This window comes from Gopherus evgoodei, chromosome 11, assembly GCF_007399415.2.
Source record: "Gopherus evgoodei ecotype Sinaloan lineage chromosome 11, rGopEvg1_v1.p, whole genome shotgun sequence".
Classification (NCBI taxonomy): domain Eukaryota; kingdom Metazoa; phylum Chordata; order Testudines; family Testudinidae; genus Gopherus; species Gopherus evgoodei.
In genome coordinates this window covers 57589087-57607737 of record NC_044332.1, presented here as the reverse complement: position 1 = coordinate 57607737, position 18651 = coordinate 57589087, and the positions used below count along the sequence as shown (strand labels likewise).

The window sequence follows — 18651 nt, the reverse complement described above, 5'->3', positions numbered from 1 at the left end:
TGAAATGGAGGAAAATCTCGAAGAGGTAAGAAGGCAGTTCTGTTTCCAAAGCCATTAATTTTTTGGTCTTTTTGCAGAGACTACAATAAAATCACTAATAAGTGCCAAATGCAGTGGTGATTTTACTATCACGTGAACACCTGTCTCTTAGAAGCTAGACTGAGACCAGCAAATCACTTCTTATAGGTCAATGAACAGCTGCCCTATGTCAGCTTTCATTCACTAATAAAATGGGCCCAATCTGAACCCGGGCCAAATCTGAAAGTCTCCTTATCTCATTACTCATCATTTGACCCAAATAGATCTCTGTTAAAAATGTATTATCACAAAATAATACACAAATACATTTAAAAAACCTTAGGATTTAGTTGTGCATTTGGTCTATAACATGAGGTAGGTTGAAGTGTACTTCCTATTTCACCTGGCTGACATCTAAAATAAGGATACAGATCATTCTTACCATGACACAAGGTATAGGAATCTGTTCCCACACTTCTAAAATGAGTGGGGCTTAGCAACAAGATACCTACTGAGTTAGAAAATTATATCTGGAACACTGCATACACTTCTACCCCGCTATAATGCTGTCCTCAGGAGCCAAAAAATCTTACCGCGTTATAGGTGAAACCGCGTTATATCGAACTTGCTTTGATCCGCCGGAGCATGCAGTCCCCCTCCCCCGCCCAGAGCGCTGCTTTACCGTGTTATATCCAAATTTGTGTTATATCGGGTCACGTTATATTGGGGTAGAGGTGTATTAGTAAACAGTGTATACACCTCAACCTGCCGTGCCCCTGCAGTGCCCTTTAGCAATGCAGCAGCAGTAGACAAAGGCCAGACATGTCTGTTGCCTTATAAACCAAGGTGCTCAGAAGCACATACCCTTTCTAAAGCAAACACCATAAGATTCACTCTCAAGCTGGAGGAATTTGCCTGGACTCTCCCTACTAGGCAGCAGGTCTGAATAATCATCACATTCTCATTTACAGCTAAGAAAACAGAAGTAAAGCGATTAAGTGACTTTGCCAAGGTCACAGGGACAGTCTTACAATTCAGGAGTTCCTGGCTTCCAGTTATGTGTTCAGATTACACCTCTCGTCGCCTGCTGAAAGCCTCTCAACAACAGGATAAATTTTAATAGTTATATGCAGGACACAGTACTCAGTACTATTTGAAAAGTGACATTTTATGCTGTGTAATTTTGCTATTTGTTTTTTAAGTAGTTGTGAATTATGGGCCATCATCAGGAAATGCTGAGAGAGGAAAAGGTCATTTCATTCAATCAGTTTGTCTCTTTTAAGTTCATTATCAGACTGACTGCACAGCTCTGTCACTGGATCCTGCAAAGTCTTCTCTTTCATAAATATATATCTGTATCTTACGGTTAGTTACTTAAACATTATTTGTTTCTGTGGCCTTCTTTGGCAACACAATTCATGTGGTTAGTACTATTTAAGATAAATAAGTCAGAATTCTCAGTTTCCTTTAATTTCCAAATGTTTAGATTGTATGGACTGGTTATTGAACAGTTTTACCAGAATGAACACTTGCTCTATTTTACCAACTCCTTCCACAATTCTTCAGACTTTTAATCAATCACACTGAAACCTTCATTTCTGAATTGAGAATAAACTACTTCTTTAGCCCTTTGTCAAAACAAATATCCAAACCCTGGACTCATCCAGGTTACCCTGCAATGCAGTCTCTTTAAAGGCAAATAAATGGCTCTGAAATTATACCAAAATTCTACTCATAATGCAGTCAGGAGTTTACTGCAGTCGTACACTTGACTAATTGCTTTGAGGATTTGTCTGCAATAACCCTTCAGTTTCTTTTTCTAGTCAGTACACTGCACAACTATTCTGTTTAATCTGTACTCCCTATTTTGGGTTGTTACCCTCAAACATATTATTTTATATTTAATGACATTAAACTGTACCTTCCACTTACTGACCCAGTCATTTAAATAATCCAGATTCTTCTGAATTTAGGTAGAGTGTTCCCCATTATTTGTTATTTTTATCCTGTAGATATAATCATCAAATTTTGATATTTAACATTCAATATCCTCATCCAAATCAATTACACATATTATAAACAGAGGTTCCCAAACCAATCTCAGAGGTAAACTCTTTCCATCTAGATGAAGTAGCCAATCCCATTTATTTACCACTTTCAAAAAGAACTATTTCATTCTCATATCAGTACTGCTTACTATTACCAGTAAATGTTTAAGTAGAATCTTACCAAATGTTTTTGGTAAATCAAAATTCTCCTGCACTTTATGGAGCAATATCTATATAAAAAAGTAGCATCTTACCAATGGCTAACCTAACATACTGACAACTCTATTAGCTGCTCTGAACAAATGTGCTCATCAAAGTATTATTTGCCTAAATTTCACACTAATAATATGATAATAGATATTATCTAACACAAGCTAACATTCTAGACCCAGCACAATCCAGATTCAGACCAGGACATGGAACTGAAACTGCTTTAGTGGCACTGACAGAGGATCTTCTCCTGTCAATGGAAAGACGACCGGCAGACATTCTCATTCTCCTAGCCCTCTCTGCAGCACTCCACACAACTGACCATGAGATTCTGCTGTCAGACCTGAAAGAAGTAGCTGGGGTCCACAGAATGCACTAAGTGTATGGTGACACTTTGTGCTGGAGATGTAATTTCCAGCTGGAGGAGACATGTCTGTGCTAGCTCTGATCAATCTAGCACACTAAAAATAGAAGCGTAGCCATGGGGGCATGAGCAGCAGGAGGGGCTAGCTGCCCTGAGTACAATCCCATCCAAGATGCTAGGTACATACACAAATAACTGGCCCATCCCATCACTCATACCACCGTGGCTACACTTCTATTTTTAGTGCGGTAGCTCCATTAGAGTTAGCACAGGTATGTCTCCACAAACTGGAAATTACACCTCCAACTCAAAATGTAGACATATCCTGAAATGGTTTGAGTGCTTCCTATCAGCTACCCAACAAGTAGTGATGGGAAACTGCATTTCCACCACTAGACCCCTGTCAAGGTTCCTTCCCCACTCTGAACGTTAGGGTACAGATGTGGGGGACCTGCATGAGAAGCTCTAAGCTTAACTACCAGCTTAGATCTGGTCTTGCTGTCACCATCCAGATTTCTCAGCGTCTGGAACACCCTCTTTCTCCCCAAAACCTTCCCCTCCCTGGGTAGCCCTCAGAGACTTCACCAATTTCCTGGTGAACACAGATCCAAACCCTTTGGATCTTAAAACAAGGAGAAATTAACCATCCCCCCTCCTTTCTCCCACCAACTCCTGGTGGATCCAGATCCAACCCCCTTGGATCTAAAAACAAGGAAAAAATCAATCAGGTATTAAGAAAAAGGCTTTTAATTAAAGAAAAGAAAGGTAAAAGAAAACCCTCTGGGAGAGATTAGCATACCAGCTACTCTCACAGACAACAGATTCCAAACACAGAGGATGTTCCCCTGGGCAAAAACTTAGTTACACAAAAAATACCCAAATACCTAATTTGATTCTTCCTCTAATTGCACAAGACAGGTTACAAAGAAATAAACATAAACCTATTTATCCCTTTCTAAAACTTACTACTCTGATAAGAGGCTGGTTCCTTGATCTTTTTCACTTCGGCTGAAACTGAAACTCTAAACAAAGGAAAACTTCCCTCCTTCCTTTTGAAACATCTTGTTCCCCCATTGGTTCCTCTGGTCACGTGTCAGCTAGGCTAAGTGAACTTCTTAACCCATTACAGGTAAAAGAGGCATTAACCCTTAACTATCTGTTTATGACAACCCCACACTTGTGTAGTTTCACAAGGATCCTCTCTCTGATCTCTTCCAACATCTACATGAAAACACTAGGTGAAAGGGTCAGCGGTCATCACAGATAGCTCAGTGTCTGGATGAGATCAGCTCATGGATGAAGTATAGCTGGATGAAGATCAACCCAATCAAGACTCAGATTGTGATGCTGGTGGGCAGAGGAAAATATTTTGAGGAGTTTGCAGCCACAGCGCAGCTTCCTTGGGCAGCAGATACACACCCACAGTTGGTCAATTCAGTCTATGGACTAGGGATACTCTCAGATTTATCAGTGACGCTGAGTAGCATCTGTGAATAATGCTTTCTACAATCTCCACTTGGCTAGAAGACTCTGTTCCATCCTGGAGGATGAACACTTGGTCTCAATTATTCATGCCTTCATCACCTTTGGCTGGAATGCAATATACCTGGGCATGAAGCCTTCAGTATTTAGGAAACTCTAACTAGACCAGAATGCTGCAGCAAATCTCAGCAACATAGGCTACCGTGAGCACATCTAACCTGTCTTCTACTGTCTACCCTGGTTTACCACTGAATTTCAAATCAAGTTCAAGGTCTTAGTCCATATTTTTAAAGGGCTCAATAGCCTGGGCCCAGGATATCTAAAAGACAATCTAAAGCTTTGGGACGAATATCATAACTATGCTCTCCTCTGCCACAATGGAACTCTCCACAATAAGAGTAAAGCTCATCTGTGTGGTAGATAGCTCTTTCTCCGGGGGCAGTCTGAGACTGTGGAGTGAACTTCCTCAAGAACTAAGGACCATCACAAACCTCACCACTTTCTGCTCCAAGTACAAGACACATTTCTTTGACCTTGCCTTCTCTAACAAACATATAGCAATGTATATGTATACAAAACAACAACAAAAAACAACCCTCCAAATGTCTACCAAAGTAAGACACTCCCTTGCACACACTTCTCCCTTTGGGGAGAGGATGAGAGAACAAACAATGTTACAGATGTGGAGTCATGTTGCATAATGTGCTACTGGAAGGCACTCAGATATGACTGCAGTAAGCACAATATGAAAACCTAGTTAGAATAGAATAGATCTAGAATTGCCAGATATAGCTCTTAATGGCATTATTTTTGAGGTGTCATAAAAAGGTCCAAGTAGTGATGGTGCTCCCCAAATAAGTGTCATTTGTGCCGCTCCATAATCTTACCATTTTCCATTCCTATCTGTTTGAGCAATTCTCCAAAACTCGAAAAGATTAAATCAAGGGGACTTGTGGTTGCTCAGCACTTCTGAATATCAGAGTACTTATTTAGATGTCTAAATAAGGAGTTAAGTGCCTAAATTTAGGTAATTAAGTCTGAAAATGTTGATGATGGCTCTAATACGTCTTATTTTAGATCCCCATTTACTTATGTTCCTTTACTTCAGAAATATGGAATATTAATATTGAAGTAATACAAACTGACAAAAAAGTTCCATATAATTTACAATTTTAAATACTTTTATTTTTTACTTATACAGTGCCTTCAGTAGAATATTCTAATGAATTAATCTTCCCAGGATCTCTATGATGTAAGTATTATTATCCACATTTTATATATAGAAAAACTGAGTGACAGACAGCTTCAGTGACCTGAACAGATCCTGGATCACTCAACTCCTAGTATCATGCCTCAACCAGAAGACCATCCTTGCTTTTTTTGTCTCGTGTCACTCATTTTGAGTCTTTTCACTTGTACTGTAGAAACAGTAACTACCAGCAATTAATCAAAACTCAAATGATCCCCAGCTTAATTCTGTCTTAAACTGTAATCACATTAATGTTGAGATGCAAACCAAACTTTAGGTCCTGTTTACACTACTGTAAAAACCATATGAGGAAATTAAAAAAAAATAATTTCCAAATGACGTTTACCTAGCAATGTGGCCATGACATAATTTGATTAAAGAATTTTTTAAAACAGTCCATTGAAGTCTGAGAGATGCAACTGCCCAGGTATTCTATATTTTACCCTCCTCTACCTTCCTAATATTTTATCTCTCCTCTCCAATCATACACTGCCCCCAGCAGATTTTTTTCTTTCCCAGTTTTCAGGTCTCATAAATCTGACCTGTCATTACAGAATTTTTTATATTAGATAAGACTTCACCAATTTCTCTTCGGAGTAAACTATTTAACATCGTTTATGTAAGACACGTGTGCAATCAATTCTGTGGTATTTGCTTGTATAACACACAGAGTGTTCATCATTTTGACAATTTTTAAAGTTTTAGAACACCATTTCACTTAAGCATTTTTTGGGAAAAAAAAGATTTATTTGATCATTAACTTTGGAACAAGTTATCTGCATTAACTTCCATTGTTTTGGTATAAAGTAGTTTTGTATATTTTATTAACAACAGTAGAGATATGATAAAGGATGTAGGCACAAACCCATGAATAGTCATAACTGGAATCCACAGTACTCATGTAAAATAATTCATGTTCGCACTTATTTTGAAAGACGTTTGCTGCAGACTAGTATGGACATTTATGCTTCACTACATATCATTATGTCTAAAAGGTTGTACCTGGATATAACATTTATAATTCTTGGAAGACCACATAGCCCACTGTAAATCATGTACAGTATAAACTATGTTGTCAACATGATAGGAACGATGTAGTGGACATAATTTTTTCCTGACCACCAGCTAAAGCTTTGCATGATGCTTAAACAAATCAATTGAAATTAAAAAGGGAAATCTACTAAATTTAGTCTATCTGATCGTGTAGACTGGAGAAACATAGTGGTGGATTAATAATGGAAGTTACTGTAGAAAATGTTAACGCATTTTTATAGAACTTCTTCACTCCAACTTTCTCAATCTCTCCTCAAAATCCACAGAAATCTCTCTCTTCCAAACTTATGACATTCTGATATATCTTCTGTCTCCCTCCAAGTGTAATCTGCTCTCCGGTAGACACCTGCCTGGGATTAGTTAAATCTCAACAAACATCAAAAATGTACAGAATTTCTATAGCACTGTCCAGCCAAGGATCTGAAAACATTTTTACAAGCATTAATTAATTTAGTCTCCTGATAACTCTAGGAGGTAATATATTATTATCCTCACTTTACAGATGTGAAAAATATGACACAATGATTTGCCCAGTTCACACTAAGCTTGTAGAAGAGCCAGATGATGCCTTCTCTGCTTTCATTCACCATCCTTTTTCTGATCCCTTTCCCTGACACAACTCAAGGATAGTTTTGCACTCATCAGACCTAGTTATCCATTATTGGATCTCAGCAGTTCTAACAGTCTCTTCTAAGCCCAAACTGACTTCATTTTTTCAAAATCTTGATTACTTTTGTGGTTCTCTGTGTCAAGAGTGCACTGCATGTTAGTGATCTTGGTAAAGTGCAAGACAAATTTAACCCAAGTAACTTTTTCATCAATTAGAGATCACCAAACTTGCCAAGATCCCTCTTTGAAATTCATGAAAAAGCATCAAAGACAGGTAGAGAAAAACAGTGCAAAAAGGCAAAGATGGATAGGAGGTTGTTGGATGAACAACAGATCCTGGATTAAAAAACAACAAAAACCAGGCCAGGATGGTACCTTCAAATAAAAATAAGGGCTTAGTTACATGTTGAGACAAAAATATAAAACATTTCAGAACCTCTCTCATCCTTAATAACAATCCTCAAGAATCATTTATAGTTCAAGTATTTACTTCTTTCTACTTATGCTTCCCCTAATGTCTTATATTTTACATTATATCCTTCCCTATCCAATGCTTGTACTCAGGGCAGAAACCAGTCTCTGCCAATCCTCTCTGTCATTTGCTGCTGCTTCTATTTGCTGTAAGATGTTGAGATCAACTATTCTTCCCTCCCTGCTCAGGTTTCTTCTTAAGATCTCTTTCAGTCACCCTCATTTTCCCATATCAGTTGGTTACCATTTACTGGTTTCATGTGAGAGTTTGTGTATTGGCGTCTGGATTATATGCCCCCAAAATATTCAGCACTTCCTTCTGAGACTTTAATGCTAAAGTAGGATATGACAACCAAGATATGGAGAGAACAATGGGGAAGCATGGGTTGTAAGTCATCATCCAAAATGGCAAAAGATTCATTGAATTGTGTTGCAAGAAAAATGGGCAGCACTTAGAGACAATGCAACTCAAGCTGAAACAGTGACTGCTGGATAGCAACACTGAGCAAGACTTGGATAAACCAAGAGACATGGCATCTTACTTAGGAAAGAAATGTACTAAAAGATCCTGAATGCTAAGACCAATGAACTATTGGAAAAAGCAAAGATGCAGTATTAGAAAACAGACAAAGCAGCAAAAAAAGCAATGCAAGGAAAGAAAGATGGGGATATGCTGAAGATCTAGCAGCTGAAGATGAAGTTGCTGCTACGATAGGAAATCACAGAGCTGTTTACTAAATGACAAAAACCCTATGTGGAAATTTTAAAATAGGACATGGGCCAATAAAAAGCAAAGGTGGAAAAAATGTTTCCAGCTGAGGCAGTACAGAAAAACAGATGGGAAGAGCATTTCAAATATATCCTCAATAGACTCACACCCACCTCAGCACCAGATTTTGATGAAACACGTGAACCTGATCAATTTCACATTAACATCAGTTTCATAGAGATGTCAGAATATAGGCTGCAATCTACAAAGCAGTGGGAGATCATCAAATTATAGCAGAAATGCCAAAAAAGATGGTTACTGACCTTTGTAACTATTGTTCTTCGAGATCTGTTGCACATATCCATTCCAATTAGGTGTGCGTGCACTGCGTGCACGTTCATCGGAAGATTTTTACCCTAGCAACACTCAGTGGGTCGTCTGGGTCGCCCCCTGAAGTCGCGCTGTTATGGCACCGGATATATACCCCTGCCAACCCAACGGCCCTTCAGTTCCTTCTTGCCGGTTACTCCGACAGAGGGGAAGGAGGGTGGGTTTGGAATGGATATGAGCAACACATCTCGAAGAAAAACAGTTACAAAGGTGAGTAACCATCTTTTCTTCTTCGAGTGCTTGCTCATATCGATTCCAATTAGGTGATTCCCAAGCCGTACCTAGGCGGTGGGGTCAGAATGAGATGTTGCAGAATGCAAAACTGCTGAGCCAAATGCTGCATCATCTCTGGACTGTTGAACCAATGTGTAATGTGAGGCAAAAGGTGTGAATCGATGACCAGGTAGCTGCCTGACATATTTCCTGGATGGGAACATGGGCCAGGAAGGCGGCAGATGAAGCTTGAGCCCGAATAGAATGGGCGGTGAGGTGGCTAGCCGGAATGTGAGCCAAATCATAGCATGTACGGATGCAGGATGTTACCCAAGATGAAATTCGTTTGGATGAGACCAGCAGGCCTTTCATCCAGTCTGCCACAGCTACAAAGAGCTGAGGTGATCTTCGGAAGTGTTTTGTTCTCTCGATATAAAAGGCGAGAGCCCTGCGAATGTCTAGGGTGTGCAGCTGTTGTTCCCGATGCGATGGGTGCGGCTTCGGGGAAAAAGACTGGGAGGAAGATGTCGTGATTGACATGAAAGGCGGACACCACTTTAGGGAGGAAGGAGGGGTGTGATCACAACTGTACCTTGTCCTTATGGAATACCGTATATGGGGGGGGGCGTCCGCTATCAAGGCCCGAAGCTCAGATACTCGTCTTGCCGAAGTAATAGCGACAAGAAAGGCTGTCCTCCAGTAAAAGTACAGCAGCGAGCAGGTGGCCAGTGGTTCGAAAGGAGCACCCATAAGCTTGGCTAGCACCAGGTTGAGATCTCAGGTAGGGGTCGGGTGTCTGACTTGAGGGTACAAATGTTCCAATCCCTTGAGGAACCTTGAAACTATGGGGTGAGAGAAGATTGATCGGCCATTTTCCCCTGGGTGGAAGGCGGAGATGGCTGCCAGATGCACCTTTATGGAAGAGACCGCTAGGCCCTGTTCTTTCAGGGACCAGAGGTAGTCCAGGAGAGTAGGAACGGACACCTGCCTGGGGACTGAGTTACGCTGAGCGCACCAGCAGGAGAAATACTTCCACTTGGCCAGATATGTCATCCTAGTGGAAGGCTTCCTACTACCCAAGAGCACTTGTTGGACTGAGGCAGAGCAATGCAACTCAGACTGGCTCAACCACGCAGCAACCATGCTGTGAGGTGAAGAGACTGCAGGTCCGGATAGTGAAGCCTGCTGAAGTCCTGTGTTATGAGATCTGGTCAGAATGGCAGGGGAATCGGGTCTGCCACTGAGAGGTTGAACAACATGGTGTACCAGTGCTGCCTCGGCCACGCTGGAGCAATCAGGATCAGGTGGGTGCTGTCCCTGCGGAGCTTGAGTAAGACTCTGTGGATGAGCGGAAACGGTGGGAAGGCATAGAGTAGGTGCCTCTTCCATGGGATCAGGAATGCGTCTGAGAGGGAGCCCGGGGAGCGTCCCTGGAAGGAGCAGAACACCTGGCATTTCCTGTTCTCTCGTGAGGCAAAGAGGTCTATGTTGGGAAACCTCCACTTCCGGAAAACAGAATGGATGACATCCAGACGAACTGACCACTCCTGACACAGGAAGGATCTACTGAGGTGATCTGCCAGACTGTTCTGGACTCTTGGGAGGAAAGATGCTACCAAATTGATCGAGTGGGGAATGCAAAAGTCCCAGAGGTGGACGGCTTCTTGACAAAGGAGGGAGGAGCGTGCTCCGCCCTGCCTGTTTATGTAAAACATGGCCGTTGTGTTGTCTGTGAACACTGATACACAATGGCCTTGGAGATGGTCTCGAAACACCTGGCATGCTAGATGGACCGCTCTCAGCTCCCGTGCATTGATGTGCAAGGCCAGCTCTTGAGGCGACCAGAGGCCTTGAGTGTGAAGGCCCTTGAGGTGGGCACCTCAATCCAGAGATGACGTGTCCGTGGTTAGGGCCATTGAGGGTTGCGGTGGGTGGAATGGCATCCCTGCACAGACTAGAGTGGGGTTTAGTCACCAGGTTAAGGAGCCCAGAACCTTCCGGGGAATAGTGAGCACCGAGTTCAGGCTGTCTCTGTGTAGTTGGTATATTGAAGCAAGCAAGCAAGGTTTGAAAGGAACAGAGGCATAGCCTCGCGCGCTTGGTCACGAAGGTGCAGGAGGCCATGTGACCTCCTAGGCTGAGGCAGATGCACACCGACGTTGTCAGGAAGGTTTGAAGGCCTCGAATAATTGAAGCCATTGCTTGAAAACGCGACTGCGGGAGGCAGGCTCTGGCCAGATTGGAGTCCAGAACCGCTCCCATGAAGCCTATTCTCTGTGTGAGTGTCAGAGTAGACTTCTCTGTGTTGATCATCAGGTCTAGGCTCTCGAAGAGGTCTTTGACGATGCGCAGGTGCTGTGACACTTGTAACTGGGAAGTCCCTCGCATGAGCCAATTGTCAAGATACGGGTAAATGTGTACCCGATGATGCCGGAGGGAGGCGGCGACTACAGCCATGCATTTTGTGAACACACGCGGAGCCGCAGAAAGGCCAAACAGAAGTACAGTGAACTGAAAGTGTTAATGGTTGACCACAAAACGGAGGTACCGACTGTGTGGTGGGTAAATTGCGATGTGGAAATATGCGTCCTTCATATCGAGGGTGGCATACCATTCTCCCGGATCCAGGGATGGGATAATGGTCCATGCGGAACTTCAGCTTTATCATGAATTTGTTGAGTTCTCGCAGGTCTAGGATCGATTGTAGACCTCCCTTTGCCTTGGGGATTAGGAAGCAGTAGGAATAAAACCCCTTGCCCTTAATGTCTTTTGGCACCTCCTCTATGGCTCCCATGGCTAGGAGTGACTGGACCTCTTGTAAGAGGAATTGCTCGTGAGAGGGGTCCCTGAAGAGGGACAGGGAGGGAGGGTCGGAAGGCGGGTTTGAAACAAACTGGAGGTAGTATCTCACTTCCACTGTGCGCAGGACCCAACGATCTGAAGTTAGCTGGGACCAGGCAGGGACGAATTGTGAGAGGCGGTTGAAAAAGCGAGGAGAAGGATCCGGTAGAGCAACTAGTGGGCCGCCCTCGGGCATCCCATCAAAAGTTCTGCTTGGGCCCCGCTGGTGGTTTAGGGGGCGCCTGATTTTGACCTCCTTGAGGGCCAGACTGTCTCCGACGATTCCCTCTACCACGCCTTCTGCTAAAGTCCTAATACGGCCTAGGTGGGGCGTTAGGGCAGTGTGGCTGGGGCCAGAAGGTCCTGCATTGGATCACTGGCGTGTGCATACTCAGCGAGCGCATTATAATGCGATTGCAATCTGGGGTCAGTTTTATCTGAGAACAGGCCCTGGCCTTTGAAGGGCAAATCCTGAATAGTTTGTTGTAATTCAGGGGGAAGGCCTGATACCTGGAGCCAGGAGATACACCTCATCATCACTCCTGACTCCAGGGTTCTGGCTGCAGAGTCCGCTGCATCCAAAGAGACTTGGAGGGAGGTTCTTGCTACCTTTTTACCCTCCTCAAGTAGGGCCGTAAATTCTTGATGGGATTCCTGGGGAAGAAGCTCCATAAACTTCCCCAACGACACCCACGTGTTAAAGTTATATCTGCTTAGGAGGGCTTTTTGGTTTGCCACTCTAAGTTGGAGGCCCCCGGCCTAGTATATTTTGCGGCCTAGGAGGTCCATGCCTCCTTTGACTTAGGAGCCGGGGCTTGCTGGCCATGACGCTCCCTCTCGTTCACTGATTGCACCACTAGAGAGCAAGGAGGTGGGTGAATGTAGAGATATTCATAACCCTTTGAGGGGACCATATATTTTCTCTCTACTCCCCTTGCTGTAGGTGGAATCGAGGCTAGGGATTGCCAAATGGTATCCACATTAGCCTGTATGGTGCGGATAAATGGAAGAGCCACTCTAGTAGGTGCATCAGCCGATAGGATGTCCACGACAGGGTCCTCTATTTCAGGGACCTCCTCCACCTGTAAGTTCATATTCTGAACCACTCATCTCAAAAGGTCTTGATGGGCCCTGAGATCAATTGGTGGGAGGGCCTGAGGAGGATGTTCCTGCTACCGCCTCATCAGGCGAGGAGGAGGAGAAGAGGCCCGGGACCAGGGGGTCCTGTGGGGGCTCCTGCACTTGAGAAGCGTCATCTGTGTCAGGTGGAACCTGGGTGTCTGGCGATGATATCGGAGCATCATCTGTGCCTGTAGGGGGTGGGCGGCTTACTGTCACCTCTGGTAAGCGGTGTTCTGACGGGGCCAACTGTGGAGCCACTGATGGAGTCCCTTGGGCCTGGTGGTATGCCCACGGTGTCCAGAAAGACCAGTGATGAGGCCCTTGCTTGTGGCTCTGGCTCTCTGGGAATATATGGCCGGGGACATCAGAGTCACACTCCTGAGGATAGGATGTGCTACCAGCCTGCGATGACACCGATGTGTGTCTTGATGGCCACAGCGGTGCTGACAGACCCTGGGAGGGCGCCACAGTTCTGGATGCTCGATCCCAGGCCGGTACTGGGGAGCTGTACCGGGAGCTATAATGGTACCGTGAGCGAGACCAGGACCTTCTACTGTAGCAGTGCCAGGAGGTCGACCGGGATCTCGAGCCCCTTCGTCTGGAGCGACTGCGGGATACACGGTGCCGAGGGCGGTGCCGTGAGTCGGATCGGTACCGGGAGTATCCGGCCAGCGAACGAGATGTTGAACGGTGCCGCGAGTGCGACTGGTACCGTGATGGAGAGTGGTGCCGGGAGCGGGAACGGCATGATCGAGAACGTCTGTGAGACCATGATCTTGAACGACGTCTCTCTGTTGGACTAACGGAAGGTGGCCTTACCAGGGCCGGTTTTCCAATGGATTGTATGACCCGCACTGGCGGTACCGGGGTTTGAGGCCGTGTCAACTCTGTCATGGCAATGAGCTCCCTTGCTGTGGAGAAGGTCTCCGGTGTAGAAGGGAGGGCAAGCTCAACCACAGCATGAGCCGGGGAGCTGTCAGGCACCGGACTCAATGGCTCTTGTGGAACCGGAATCAACGGTGCCGCGCTTGGTGGAGCCGCAATCGGCAGTACCACAGTCGACGGTGCGGTGACAGAGGACGGTGCCAGACGAACAGTCTTCGAAGAGTGCTCCTTCTGTGGAGCTGAAGCAGCTGGAGTGCTATGTTGCTTCCTGGCTCTGGGGGCCAGGGAGCGGTGCCGAGCAGATGTTGGTGCTGGTAGGGGTCAGTGCCAGGGCTCCTTCTTGGTACCGGAGTGGTCCGGGGCCGAAGGGGCGCTCCTTACAGAAGCAGTCTGTTGGGCGCTCGGTACCGATGCTGCAGGACTAAGTACCAACTCCATGAGGAGCTGTTTCAATCGAAAGTCCCGCTCCTTCTTCGTCCTTGGTTTAAACGACTTGCAGATGCGGCACTTATTGGTAAGGTGGGATTCCCCTAGGCACTTGATGCAGGAGTCATGGGGATCCCCTATTGGCATCGGCTTTTGGCACGCTGAGCACGGTTTGAATCCCGGTGCCTTGGGCATGGGCCCGTACTGAGGTGGAGGAAAGGGGGCTAATCCCCGATCCCCCCTTAAACTATATACACTAACTATAAATACAACAACTAATACTAACTATAACTACAAGAACTCGAACTATACACACAATAAACAGCAAAGAACTACGAGTAGCTAGGGACGTGGAGATCAGCAAAGCCGCGATCCACAGTTCCAACAACCGTCACGGGCGGTAAGAAGGAACTGAAGGGCCGTTGGGTCGGCAGGGGTATATATCTGGCGCCATAACGGCACCACTCAAGAGGGCGACCCAGCCGACCCACCGAGTATTGCTAGGGTAAAAATCTTCCGACAAACGGCACGCGCACACCTAATTGGAATCGATATGAGCAAGCACTCGAAGAACTACTTGATACCGCCTTCCTTTGAACCTGATGGAGCTGTTCAAATAAATTTGGAAAAAAGAACTCCCTTCTACCAGTGAAAACACTGAATCATTGTCAGAATACCTCAAAAGGGTGATCTTACTGACTGTAACAACTGGAAAGGAGTTACACTACTCTGTATTGTTGGAACAGCCTTCGGCAATATGACATTACACAGGATGAAAGAGTCAATGGATGCATAGCTTAGAGAAAAATAGGCTGGATTCAGGCTCAAGAGATCCTGTATAGAACAGATATTTTCAATGATATTCTGCGATAAGGACCATCATATAAGAATATATAGAATTGCAAGCTCCCCTCTTCATCAGTTTAATTGATTTTCAAAAGGCATTTGACAGCCTGCACATACTTGCATTGTGAAATATTCTTCAGTTCTGTGGAATCCCAGCTAAAGTCATCAACATCATCAAGACCATCTACAGAAATGTGAAGTGGGCTATAAGGAGGAACAGTCACACAACAGCGTGGTTCAGTGTAGACACTGGCATGAAACAGGGCTGCATTTTATATCCACTGTGGGTTGGCATTGCCATACACTAGATCATGAAGAAATGTACACCGCTACCTCGATATAACGCCACCTGATATAACACACATTTTGATATAATGCGGTAAAACAGTGCTCCGGGGCTGGGGGGGTACGGAGGGGGGCTGTGCACTCCAGTGAATCAAAGCAAGTTCAATATAACACGGTTTCACCTATAACACGGTCAGATTTTTTGGCTCCCAAGAACAGCGTTATATCGAGGTAGAGGTGTATTAGCAACACAAGCACTGGTATAGCATGTGTAGATGGCAAACATCTAGAAGACTTGGACTTTGCTGATGATATTGCACTACTGAGTGACACTCCTGAAAAATTACAAAGACAGACACACATGCTGGAAAAATAGCAGGCTAAGTGGGACTCAAAATTAGGTATGTTGAAATAAGCATCCATGGAATCCAGACATCAAGTAGTAATATTGCATTAGAAGGCAAAAATATCAAGGAAGTTGGACAGTTTACCTTACCTGGCAGCATCATATCGGCTAATGGAGCCGTTAAGAAGGAATTGACATCATGAATAGAAAAAGTATCCATTGCACTTACTGAACTTAACAACATGTGGAAATCAAAACTATACAGCACCAGAACAAAACTGAGAATTTTCAGTTCAAACATATTTTTGGTGCTAACATACAACTGTGCGAGCTGGAAAGCTAATAAAACATTACGAAGAAAACCAGATACCTTCTAAAATAAGTGCTTATGAAGATTATGAGCACTGTCTGGAAACACTTCAAGTCAGTATTCAGGCCTGCCAGGTCCCTAGACAACATCCTTTGCTGCTGTACCCCAGTGGCACATTCAACCACTGATCAACAGTCTTGATGCTAAAGGCCTACAGACTCTCAGCAGCCGTGCCCCAGGCTCCTGATTGGCTGGACAGACTGCATTCTCATTGGGAATCTGGACTATATAAAGAACCTAACAGGAAGAGGAAGCTGTCTGAGCAACAGACCATTGCCTGCTGGTCGCTGCCCTGCTGTGCTGCCTGACAGTACCTTGCTGCACCACTGCCAAGCCTGAGCTTGACATGTTATTCTGCAGCCTCACATGACTCTGCCTTACCACCTCACCCACACTCGCCTCCCTAACCTGCTGACCTGGCCCCTTGGATTGGATCTTCTGGCTACTGACACCTGTGTGAACTCTAACCATTGCCCTGGAATGCCTCTGATACTGATTGACCTCCCAGCTCCGGACCAGTTACACATATCTGACTACTGCTTTAGACTGCCTGCAGCCCACTACATTACCACTTGATCACCAGCAAAGAAATCTGAGAAATCACCATCCAGCAGGTAGTTTCCATTAGAATGTTTTATATACACAAAAATAAAACAAGGAATCAGAGCATTTTACTTCTAGTATGGCTGGATTTTTCTTTTTTTAAAAACTAGGTAATTTTGTACATGTAAAATCTTTCAGATCAGACTATGCAAAGTGCTTACAAGTATTAGCATTTTTGCTATATTTCTTGAAGTTTAAAATCGTAGAAAATCTTTAGTCTTTATGCATAACTCATTGATATGGATATAGCAGGAAAATGAGGACAGACCAATGCATGGAATTAAGCGGCAGGCCACAACTTCTATTAAACTTTAACACAGGGGAATGGCCCTACTCGCCCATCACCTATACTCTCCTATACAAGGCATTCAATTGGCTCCACTGTGGGGGTTACAGGACTCCTTAACATCTAACCTGTAACTAGTGTCAGGGTTACAGGGCTCCTTACCATATAGCCCATAACATAGGGTAGGCTCTCCTCAGCCTACGCCCCTGGACTTAGCCCTCTCTGAGTCCTAGCATCCTCCCCTCTACCCACAGGGGAACAGAGGGTGCTGCAGGGTGGAGACCTTGGCCCGCAAGGACCACAAGATCTGACCTCAGCCCACAAAGGCCACAAGAGCTCATTCTATCACTAGCCCAAAGTCCGTTACCAAAATCCCAGGTCTTTTACCTCTGGGAAATGTTCATTTTATTTTCTTAACTGCACTTGAAACTGAGCAAAGGCGGTGCCAGCAACTAGCTTAGTTGCTCCCTACCCCACTATACCACCTGGAATCACAACACCTGCCCAATCCTTGGCTGTACATGCCATTGCCATATGTCAGCACCTCCATCTGACAGATATATGCTACCATCCCTGAAAACTTCCAGCCAATTGTAATGGATGTCCTTATGCTGTATTACTGAACCCCTCTTTCTTAAGGAATATCTTGGTGACTTCTTTTTTTACTTTCTTTCTAGCCTTGTCCACATGAACTGGGTCTGCTTCCAGCCCTTGACTGTCAGTGAGTGGAGAAGTGGCATGAATTGATTTCACAGCCTGCCCCTTCTAAATATAAACAGCTTTGGCCCTGAAGCCCAGCTGAGATCAGGCGGCTGTCCTGGCTGCTGCCCTCTTGTGTGCCCAATGCACTATAGGGTATCTGCAAATCCAAAACCTGTATACGCTCTGGGTAACTTCTGAAACAAACCAAGGCATTTGAGTAGTGACATTTTGCCATTCCCTGCCATCTTTTCTTCGGTGTGGACATAAGTCCTGTAACACCCCGATTTCCAGCTGCTGATGTCACTGCCCCAATTCTGAAACAATGAGTATCCAATGTACTCGGTCAAGACTACAGTAGTGCAAGGTTTTTCTCAATATTGCGCTGAATTGGTACCTTGTCAGGAAGCTATCATCACTGTGTATGAACAGTTGACCTGGCTGCAGGCATCAAATTTTTAGTGAGGCTCTTATTGCCTTACAGGGCACAAGGACTCCTCTGCACATTCCTTCAACACCACATAAGCCCCTCTTCCCTTCTGGTCTGGTTTTTTTGAGTATCTGAAGCAGAAGGACAGATAGTTGCATATCTGTTACTTTTAATGCATGCTGGACCTGTCCGTAGCTGCCATAGGCACCAGCTCACTCACTCTCAAAAAGCCAAAGGTGGCAACAACCAACGCTTTCATAAATAAAACAGCCTATATCCCACAGTCACAACCCCATGCAGAACCTTTGATAATTCCAGCAGGGTTTCCACTATTATGGGGTAACCTGTCATCCCTTTGGCACTCACCCCACCTGGACCAGCTTTTAAGAGATTCCATACTAGGAAATATCCACATGGATCTGGAAAACTTGCCTACCTACCAAGAGGCCAGGCTCTCTAGGCGGCCAGAAGTAGTGAAGGGAGACCACTCACAGTGGGTCAAAGGCACCACATATTGTGACAGTTTGTGTGTGGATATGGGCCACCCACAATGAAGCTATTCTTTTGCCCTAAATTCAGTGAGCTCTGAATGACTGGCCTTACAGGCTGTGATAAATGAAGGGGAGAGGGATCTCTCTCTTCTATGGACACCCAGCCACACAGTTAGCTATAAAATCCCTGATAGTAGCTGCTCTC

General features: G+C 44.7%; 1 protein-coding gene across 6 annotated transcripts in view; it reads right to left on the bottom strand.

Annotated features, from left to right (window-relative positions):
* GTDC1 (glycosyltransferase like domain containing 1) overlaps positions 1-18651 on the bottom strand; it is a 288636-nt gene that overhangs the window by 57084 nt on the left and 212901 nt on the right. The window lies entirely within an intron of this gene.